The following is a 10947-nucleotide window of genomic DNA, read 5'->3' on the forward strand; positions in this document are numbered from 1 at the left end:
GAATACTTACAGAGATGTGGAGATACACAGCAGGTTGGAGAACAAAATGGGGTGGTTTTCCCCTTTGGTTTTTCTTAGAAATACGTCTGGAACTAATTTCATGGAGGTTTATATGTATCTGTCTTCCTGTTTGTTGCTATTGACGTATATAACAGTCCCTTAGCCTGTTGTGGTAACACATACCTATAATCCCAGCAATTGGGAGGGGTCGAGACCAACCTTGGTTACATACAAAGTTCATGGCCCGGCTGGACTACGTCAGACTTTGTAAAAGAAAAAAAAAAAAAACACCAAAAGGAAGGAAGAAAAGAAGCAAAGTTAGGTATGCTGGCAGAAGCTTTCATAATAAATTCCAAAACAGCTCTGGCTACATAGTGAGATTTGGTTAAAAAAAAAAAAAAGACTGGAGATGTAGCTCAGTAGGTAGAGCCTTAACATGCCCAAGGCCCTGGGTTTACTTCCTAATACTCCACAAACTGGTCACGAAGGCACACAGCTGTAACCCCAGCACAAGGCCATCCCCCAGCGACTGTTAGCTAATCGGAGATACATAAAACACTGTCTTAACACCAGAACAAGGAAAATAGTCCTTTAGAATAATATCATATAATATATGTCATATAGAAAGGGACGGTAAAATGAAGAAGCTAGACAAAGTAATCGTAAGAAAGAAATGAATGGGGCAGGCAGCTAGGTCAGGCAGTGAAGGGCCTGCCACGCAGGTCTGAGGGTCTGAGTTTGGATCCAGCACTCACGTAAAACTGGGCATGGCAGCACCTCCGTAATCCTGGCACGCGCAGACGGAAACAGTGACTGCCTGAAGTTCAGCAGTCAGCCAGCCTCGCCAAGCAGTGAGTGCCTGGTTCAGAGAGAGACCCCCCACCCTCACCCCCATCCTCACCCCCATCCTCACCCCCATCCCCACCCCCAACCCCGGCTCAAAAACTGAGGTAGAAAAGTGGCAAGACAGACCTAAGGTTGACCTCTGGTCTCCACATGCACACAAGTAAGTGCACGTGCACCTGTGCATGTAAATAATCATAGAATTTCTGAAGTAAATTTTTTAAAAATTAATATAAACACAGACATGCAGAGCAAATCAAAGGTTAAGTTTTGGCAATAAAGTAGTTTTTAGCCTGAGGCATTTTTATTTAAAGTTAAAAAGAAATGAGAGAGTTTTTAATCCTTTAATACAACCAGTGTTGGTGGTGGGTAAGGAAAGCAGGTTTGTCTCCATGCCATCGTCGTTGTTTTCTGAGACAGGGTCTTACTCTACCTCAGGGTGGCTTGGAAGCCATGCTATAGCCCAAACATATCATAGGCCTCTTGCCTCAGGCATCTCGAGTGCTGGGCTTGCAAGGATGCCATGATACTTGGCTTTCAGAAGTTTGTTCTTTGAGAAAAGTAACCATGGTTCTCCTCCACTTGCACGCATTGCTGACATTTCAAAGTGAAAATGTTCTTTTTGTTCTGTCAAGGACACCGAGGCTGAGATTTTTAGTCTAGAAATACCATCTATAGAAAAAGAATGGAATCTTTTTTAAGGCTTGCCAGCATCTCTCGAAAGAGTTTCTATTAAGTTTCTCTTATTGGAGAAATACTTATTTGATGAGACCTTGGAGCTGGTAGTAATGTCGCATGTCTTCAGTCCCAGCGCTCAATAGCAGATGCAGGTGGATCTCTGAGTGCAAGGCTAGCCTTGTCTACAGACCAAATTCCAAGACAGCCAGGGCTATAGAGAGAAACTCTGTCTCAAAAAACCAAAATAATGATGATGATGATGATGATGATGACGACGACGACGACGACGACGACGACGACGACGACGACGATATCTTGGTGTGGTGGTGGTTTGAATATGCTTGGCCCGTGGAAAGTGCTACTATTAGGAGGTGTGGTCATTGTGCAGGCAGGCTTTGAGGACTCCTAGTGCTCAAGCTCCCCCCAGTATGGAGACAGTCTTCTCCAAGCTGCCTTCAGATCAAGCACTGTGTCTGCCTGGATGCTGCCATGCTTCCTGCTATGACAATAATAGACTAAATAACTGAACTATGAGCCCAGCCCCAATTAAATATTATCCTTTATAAAAGTTGCCTTGGTCATGATATCTCCTCACAGCAATAAAAGCCTAACTAAGACACTTCTGGTTAATGTGCCAACCATACACCGGACAGTCCTTGCACCGGGAAGGTGCCATCACAGCGTGGCCTACGCTCTCTGAGCAGGAAGAACTGGGTGCCTGGCAGCAAAGGTTAATTCCCAAGCTTGAAAGAATACTTTGGGCTGTTAGCACTTGACCTCGGAGTTAATAATTAACAAGTCATCCTCCTGTTATTAACTTATTTCAGACCTGGATGAACGGCCCTCCCCTCTGCTCAGCCCTTGAGCCTGTGAGGTTTGGTTGGCGTCTTCAACTCAGCAGCAGAACAGAAGTCCAATTTCACACTGTTAGTTTACTAATTAGTGTGGCTTCATTCTGTAACAGAAATAAATATCCTGACTTAGGCCCCAAAACTTTTCCAAAGTCAAATATTTCAAGTTCAATAATTAAAATAAACTTGATTGTACATTTTTTTTGAGAGGGCTCTCAGAAGGTAGGGGACAGTACATAGGCCTCATACATGCAAGTCAAAGGACAACTTTAGAGCCAGCTCTCTCCTTCCACCATTATTGTGAGTTCCATGAGCAGCACTCAGGCCGCTGCCCTTGCACGGTAAGTACCTATACCACAATGAGTCATCTCGACAGCCCCAGGTTCATTTTTTTTTTCATTAAAAAATTTAAAAGATATTTTATTTCATTTATGATTGCTTGTTTTGAGACAGGTCCTCTCTACTATATATATAGCTTACTATATATATATAGCTCTGACTGATCTGGAACTCACTATGTAAACCAAGTTGGTCTCTAATGCACAGAGACTCACCTGCCTCTGCCTCCCACGTGCTGGGATGAAAAGCATCTGCCACCATTGTCCAGCATGGTTGGCTGCAAGCATCTGCCTCTGTGAGCATCTGCCTCTGTGAGCATCTGCCTCTGTGAGCATCTGCCTCTGTATTTGTCAGGCTCTGGCAGAGCCTCTCAGGAGACAGCTATATCAGGCCCCTGGCAGTCTGTACTTCTTGGCATCTGCAATACTGTCTGGGTTTGGTGTCTGCATATGGGATGGGTCCCCAGGTGGGGCAGTCTCTGGATGGCCTATCCTTCAGTCTCTGCGCCACACTTTGTCTCTGTATTTCCTCCTGTGAGTACTTTATTTCCCCTTCTATGACATCCTGAAGCATCCACACTTTGGTGTTCCTTCTTCTTGAGCTTCATGTGGTCTGTAAATTGTATCTTGGGTATTTGGAGCTATTGGGCTAATATCCACTTATCAATGAGTGCACACCATGTGTGTTCTTATGCTCATACCTAAACCACACAAAGACCCAACAAACAAAGAGGACTTCAGACCAAATTTCACTTATGAATATCAATGCAAAAATACTCAATAAAATTCTCTCAAACAGAATCCAAGATCATCCATCACGATCAAGCAGGCTTCCTCTCAGGGTTGCAGGGATGGTTCAGTATACGGAAATCCATCAACATAATGCACTATGTAAGTGAACTCAAGAAAAAACCCACAAGATCATCTCATTAGATGCTCAGAAAACATTTGACAAATTTCAACACCCCTTCCTGATAAAAGTCCTGGAAAGAACAGAAATTCCAGGCCCTTACCTAAACACAGTAAAAGCCATATACAGCAAACCAGTAGCCAACATCAAACTAAATGGAGAGCAACTTGAAGCAGTCCCACTAAAATCAGGGACTAGACAAGGCTGCCCACTCTCTCCCTATCTCCTTTTTTGTTGTTGTTGAAGGTTTCAAAGGCAATTTCTTTATTTTTTTCTTCAATCTGCCATACTTTAATGAGTACCTGATTCTTTGACTTGGCATTCATTTATTGTTTAGAAACAATTCCTTGATTATTTTACCAGCTGGCATGACTACTGATCTCTCCATTCCTTTGGGGTGACTCTGCCAATGGGGGACAGATTCCATTCTATTCCAGTTTGTGTGGCTGTATATGTCCATGTAGAAATATAGAAGATGCCTCCACCTCCTAACATCGCATTTCCATATTTGTCCTGGAAATTAGGTGTCCTCTTCTGATGGCTCTGCCTTGTCACCACTTGCCGAATACTTCAGACTTGGAGAAAGCTTAGTGTATTTTTGGCCAAGGGCAACATCTCGGAGACGAAGATGGAATCGCGGTGACTACAGCTGCTGCCTTGGTACAAATTTACCCCAGCTACCCTTGGAAGCTCTGAAAGAACAGCTGCTGCTTTAACCACTGAGCCATCTCTCTAGCTCCCCTCCCCCTTATACCTCTTTTTTTTTTTTTTAAATGGTTATTCATGATCTTTAACTAAGCCTGGCCTAACCCAGGTTTCCTAGGGATCAAATGGCTTTGGGCTCTCAAATGTCTACTCTGAAAGAAAGGAAGGAGGGAGGGAGATCCTGCTGCTGCTTTACAGCAGGGACAACAAAAGTGATTTATCACAAAGGCTTACCAAGATTCACTTCTCTCTCTCATCAATGTAGATTAAATTTAACTATATCTTCAAAAGCCTAATAAACCCGTACAGTCTCACCTTCTTCCTTTGGTTCCTTTTGGTTTTTCTGAGATAGACAGGGTTTCTCTGGGTAGCCCTGACTATCCTGGAACTTGTTATGTACACTAGGCTGGCCTCAAATTCAGAAATACATCTGCCTCTGCTTCCAAGTGCTGGGATTGAAGGCGTGCACCACCACCACCCGGCCCTGTCTTACCTTCTTAAAAGCTATTAAAAAGGTGTCTGTTGGGTGTATGTCATAGTACACAGAGTGCTTTGAATCCATTAATTAGAAATTATCTCTGGGGCTGGAGAGATGGCTCAGTGGTTAAGAGCACCGACTGCTCTTCCTGAGGTCCTGAGTTCAAATCCCAGCAACCACATGGTGGCTCACAACCATCCGTAATAAGATCTGATGCCCTCTTCTGGTGTGTCTGAAGGCAGCTACAGTGTACTCATATACAGTAAAATAAAATCTTTAAAAAAAAAAAAAAGAAATTATCTCTGAAGCAGATATTTTAGCACAGTGCTTCTCAACCTTCCTAATGTTGTGACCCTTTAATGCAGCTACTTATGCTGTGGTGACCCCCAACCATAAAATTGTTTCCATTGCTACACTGTAACTGCAATTTTGCTGTTATGAATTATAATGTGAATATCTGATAGGTAGGCTTTCTGATAAACGACCCCTGTCAAAGGGTCATTCAGGTTTCAAAGGGGTCCTGACTTTAAGAACTACTATTTTAGAGGAACAAGAACAAAAAAGGCATCCTACAAAAAAATCTTAGTGAGAATGCAGTGTGGTGGTTCGAGTAAGAGTGGCCTGCATAGGCTCATGTGTTTGAATGCGTAGGGAGTGGCTGGCACTATTTGAAATGATTATCAGATGTAGCCTTGTTGGGCTAGGTGTGGCTTTGTTGGACAGTGTGTCACTGGGTGTGAGCTTTGAGGTTTTGAAAGTCCATGCCAGGACCAATGTTTTGCTTTCCCTGTTGCCTTTGGATCCACTGTAGAATCCTCAACTCCTTCTCCAGTCCCATGTCTGCCTGTGTGCCACCATTTTCCCACCTTGCTGATAATGGACTAAACCTCTGAAACTGTAAGCCAGCCCCAATTAAATGTTTTCCTTTTTAAGAGTTGTGATCATGGCGTCTCTTCACAGCAACAGAACACTATGACATACAGTTTGCACAAAAGTAACCTACATTGAGTTGTAAGTCTCCTTTAATTAACAAAGATTTGTATTGGCTATATAGGTTTTGATAGGGGTTTTCATTTAAAGATTTATTTATTATATATAAGTACACTATAGCGGTCTTCAGACACCAGAAAAGGGCATCAGATCTCATTACAGATAGTTGTGAGCCACCATGTGGTTGTTGGGATTTGAACTCAGGTCTGCTGGAAGAGCAGTCAGTGCTCTTAACTGCTGAGCCATCTCTCCAGCCTGGAGTCAAACTTCTTGCTTCACCTGTTTGGGCTGGAATGATGACCTGGGTTCCGTTCCTATACCTGCATGCTGGCTAACAACCATCTGTAACTCCAGTTCCTAGGCATCTGACACACTCTCTCTTTTGGCCTCTTCAGGCACCAAGCACACATAACGCATATATATGCATGCAGGCAAAACACTCAAACATTTATACATATAAAATAAAAATATGTATAAAATTTTGGCTGGGCATGATAATACATGGTTTTAATCCCAGCACTTGGAGGCAAAGGCAGACAGATTTCTGTAAGTTTGAGGCTTGCCTGATCTACAGAGTGAGTTCCAAGACAGCCAGGGCTAGACAGTGAGACCCTGTCTCAAGAAGATCCAAAAGGAAAGAAAAATGATAAAAGAAAAAAGAAAAGGAGAGGACATAAAACTTTGCTCATTTAATGCATTTAGAAAACCAATATATAAAAATCCCTTTGTAACTGCTCTGTGATATTTTTGTGACTTATGTTTATCTGCTGTGTATAAGCATTTTGTCTGTCTGTCTGTCTGTCTGTCTGTAAAAGCATCGTGTACATGCCTGGTGCCTGCAAGAACGAGAGAAGGCCTCAGATTCCCTAGATCTGGACTTTACCGAGGGTTATGAGTCGGCATGTGGGCGAGGCTTTCAGTTTGATTTCCAGTACCACAGAGCTAGGGCATGATGGTGTAGAAACAGACGTTTATAACCCCGTCATAGCAGAAACAAGACTCAGAAGTTCAAGGTTATCTGCAGCTGCCTAGGGAGAAAGTAAATTAATAACAACTGGTGATTAAACTGCTACAGTGTTGTTTTGTCAAACACCTAGAAAACTTTGTGAACTGCCTTATGCCAGCAAACGTAAGAGATGAAAGGTATGTTCAAGGAAGGCTGATTCAGTGTATGAAGATACTTTGGGACACACACACACACACACACACACACACGTGTATGTGTGAGGTGTGCACATGTGGGAGGGAGAGGTCAATGTACTTCAGGTGTCATTCACCTTGTTTTCTGAGATTGGGTCTCTGCCTTGGAGGAACTAAGCCAAGTAGGCCAGGGTAGCCGACTGTCAAGTCACGGGGATCTATCTGCTTGTCTCTGCCTTCTCACTGACAGATTACTCATTTATGTCACAATATGCATTTTTTGCGTGGATTTTGGGGCTCTAACCTAGGCAGGTCCTTGTGCGTTCATTGAAAGCACTATACCAACCAAGCTATTTTTCTAGCTCAACATGTAGAGAGCGGCGCGGCGAAACAAAGATGGCGCCGACATCCAGCCTTGTCTGGATATAAACGACTTACTGCGCATGTGCAGGCTTGTCCCCTTGCTAGGGCTCCCTCTAGTGGTGAACAGCGGTACTGCACATGTGCGGTTTATTCACCAGATGTTAGTTGACCGTTAATATGCTAATGAGGTGATTCATTCTCCGCCAATCCCTGGAGGACAAGTAGTGGGGTGATCCAAGCCCCACCAATCCCTAAGAGATAATTAGCATACTGTTGTCTATATAAGCCGAGCGATTTTGCTGCTCGGGGTCCCTGTTCAGAAGAGCTGTAACACTGAGAAGAGCTGTAACACTGAGAAGAGCTGTAACACTGAGAAGAGCTGTAACACTGAGAAGAGCTGTAACACTAAGAAGAGCTGTAACACAGTAAAGGCTTGCTCGCAGAAGAATCCTGTTGCGGCGCGTCGTTCTTGCTGGCGGGACATTGGGCGCGCAACATCAACACATCATATTGTGTAGTTATTACAGCAGCTGTTTTGGAGCTAAAGATATGGCTCAGTGGAAAAAATCGTACCTACTCTGCAAGCATGGAGACCTGGATTTGAATTCCCAGCACCTGCGTAAGAAGCTAAGCATGGCCACCAGTGCCTCTAACTCCAGCACTGTAGGTAGAGATGAGGGGTTGCTGAGAGCTCACTGGTCAGACTCTGTAAAGGCGGTAAAGCAGGGAGTCTCCAGAAGTCCAGACGAACCAGATGTGTGGCTGGTTTTTATTTCAACACTTGCAGGAAGTCCTGTGGTCTTTTACGTGTAGCATCATAAAAAATAAACTTTAACTTCCTTCCCAGGGCAAGTCTGCAAACCCTAGAGGAGCCTTTCTTTGCAGAGCACAAGGACTTTCAGAGCTGGAGGCAAAGATCCTTAGCCCTGTGATGAGATTCCTCATCATCCTGGGTAGGGTTGTGGGTGTGCCTTTGAGTTTGCTCCCTGAGCCTCTAGGAACATTTGGAAGGCAGTGAGTCAGAGCTTCCCCTTACTCCTCTGGGCTCCTCTTCCAAACAACTGCAGTAACAGCAGTCATAGCGTGTCACCAAAACCCAAGATTGATACAAAAAAATTATCTTAGCAAAGAATACTTGAAATGCGTATTTTCGCTTATTACAGATTAAAAAAACCAAACAGAAAAAGAATTTTGAATGTCCAGCAAATGAGAGTTCTCAATGCCTTCAAATTACAGCTAAACTGGCCTGACTGGATATTTTCTAATCAATATTCTAAGGCACACCCAGTGTGATGTCTTCTGCCCTGCCTATAATCCCAGCCCTTTGGAGACAGAGGCAGATTTGAGTTCAAGATCATCCTGAACTAAATAGGGTGAGTTCCAGGCCAGCCTGGGCTACAGGGGATCATGTATCTATGGATAAACAGGCAGGATATTACACATGGCTACCTGCTAATACTTGAAAGGTCTTATACGCTGCTCTAAGACCCCAAAGATCCCTAAAATGCTTCTTTACTCTACAACTGCCCACCACCTCAAGAAAGTGAAAACGAGTTTTAGGAATCCATGTCACATGTATATTTTCAGCCAGGCCTGGTGGTGCACACCTTTAATCCCAGAACCCAGGAGGCACAGGCAGGAGAATCTCTAAATTCCAGGCCAGCCTGGTCTACAGTACAGCCGGGACTACACAAAGAAAGCCTTTCTTGAAAAGTAAGACAAGACAAAAACAAACAAAAACCTCCAACAAAGCAAAGAATAAAATGCTAAAAAGCAATTTAAAACTTTTATCAAATCTGTGAGAATCTGCAGAATGCTACAAATGTCCCCTACTAACATGTGCATGTCTGCATGCAAATGCATTTACTTATCAAATGACTGCACAATCAATCCATTGAACGCAATATATCCATTGAATGTCTGTTATATCCCAGAGATGGCAGAAATAAATGAACAAGTACCTTTACACCCCGTGAAGGTGACATCATAGGAAAGATAATGAATTGTTTATTTTTGGTTCATTTTTTTAAATATTAGAATTGAAGCCCAGGGCCTTATGCATCCAATCAGACTGGTTTCCCATTGGTTATATATTCAAGACTCAAGTTCCTTATTCTGCCTCCACTTCCTGGTTACAGGGATTGCAAGCAGGGGCAGTCACAATTATCTAAGAAATATACTAAATTTAAAAAGTAATTAACCGGGCTGGAGAGATGGCTCAGTGGTTAAGAGCACTGATTGCTCTTCCAGAGGTCCTGAGTTCAATTCCCAGCAACCACATGGTGGCTCACAACCATCTGTAATGGGATCCGATGCCCTCTTCCAATGTGTCTGAATAGTGTACTCATATACATGAAATAAACAACAACAACAAAAAAAAGTAATTAACCGGGGTTGGGGATTTAGCTCAGGGGTAGAGCGCTTGCCTAGCAAGCGCAAGGCCCTGGGTTCGGTCCCCAGCTCCGAAAAAAAGAAAAAAAAAAGTAATTAACCAGTTGTGGCTAGAAAGAGGACTCAGTAGCTAAGAGCACTTGCTGTTTTGGCTGAAGACTCCAGTGCGGTTCCCAGCACCCCAGCTCGCAACCACCTGTAACTCCAATAGGAGACCTGACACCTTCTGGCCTCCATAGGCACTAGGCACACCCAAGTGCACAGACAAACCACTGGTACACGTTTTTAAAAACGGCAAAGGCTAGGCATGGTGGTACATGCCTTTAATCCCAGCACTCGGGATGCAGGGACAGGCAGAGATCACTCTGTGACGTCAAGCCAGCCTGGTCTACATAGTGAGTTCCAAGATAGCCAGGGCTTAGAGACCTTGCCTCAAAGTAAACAAGTAAACAAACGAAGAGGATGCCAAAGCTATACAAGACTTAAAATCGTTTTCTTAAGAAAACTGTAGAGGTACCTTAAGAAAATCAGATTTGCTCTCGTGTTTGTCCCTGGCTATGAGCAGGAGTCAGCTTTCTAAACATCTGTGCAGGATGCAGCAGGACTGAAATGGTGAGGGACACAGCTCTGGTTCTTCAGGCTGTCGCGGGTGTAAGCCACAGCACCACGAAGCTCTGCATAAGACAAGTCACAAGACTCACAGACCACGTGACACCGCTCTCAGCTCAACGCTGCTAGATGCAGAATTCTCTATTTGGAGGAGGCAGGGGAAGGCCAACTGAAGGTGAACTACGAGATTAAATGTTTACTTCCTTAAACATATTTTGAATATCTCTTATTTGTCTTTGAATTTTTCCTCTGCATGTTCCTACAGAGTTGTAGAATTCCAGCAGGCTTAAAAGCGGAGCAAAATCAGGCGTGGGGGCGTGGCCTGTGGTTCCCCTGCTTGGGAAGGAGGAGCAGGAGCTCCAGGTCCGCCTGGGATACACGAGATCCTGTTTCAAAATATAATGAATCATAAATTTAAGGGAAAATGTGGCTCTTAAGAATGTGTTCAGTGTACTTCAAAGTGCTGGTTGGTATACATACACCTTTAATCCCAGCACTCAGGAGGGAGAGGCAGGCTGATCTCTGTGAGTTCGTGGCCCCCTGGATTAGAGTGAGTTCCAGGGCAGCCAGGGCTACACAGAGAAACCCTGTCTCAAACACCTGTCCCCCAACCCCCAAAAAAGCAACAGACATGTACACAACAGGCAAACA

The 10947-nt window shown here is 43.9% G+C and overlaps 1 pseudogene; it reads right to left on the reverse strand.

Moving 5' to 3' along the window:
• Positions 1–3862: 3862 nt before the first annotated feature.
• Positions 3863–6030, reverse strand: LOC134479400 (cytochrome c oxidase subunit 7B, mitochondrial-like; annotated as a pseudogene).
• Positions 6031–10947: the final 4917 nt, after the last annotated feature.

The sequence above is a fragment of the Rattus norvegicus genome, chromosome 6 (assembly GCF_036323735.1).
Source record: "Rattus norvegicus strain BN/NHsdMcwi chromosome 6, GRCr8, whole genome shotgun sequence".
In the NCBI taxonomy this organism is placed as follows: Eukaryota; Metazoa; Chordata; class Mammalia; order Rodentia; family Muridae; genus Rattus; species Rattus norvegicus.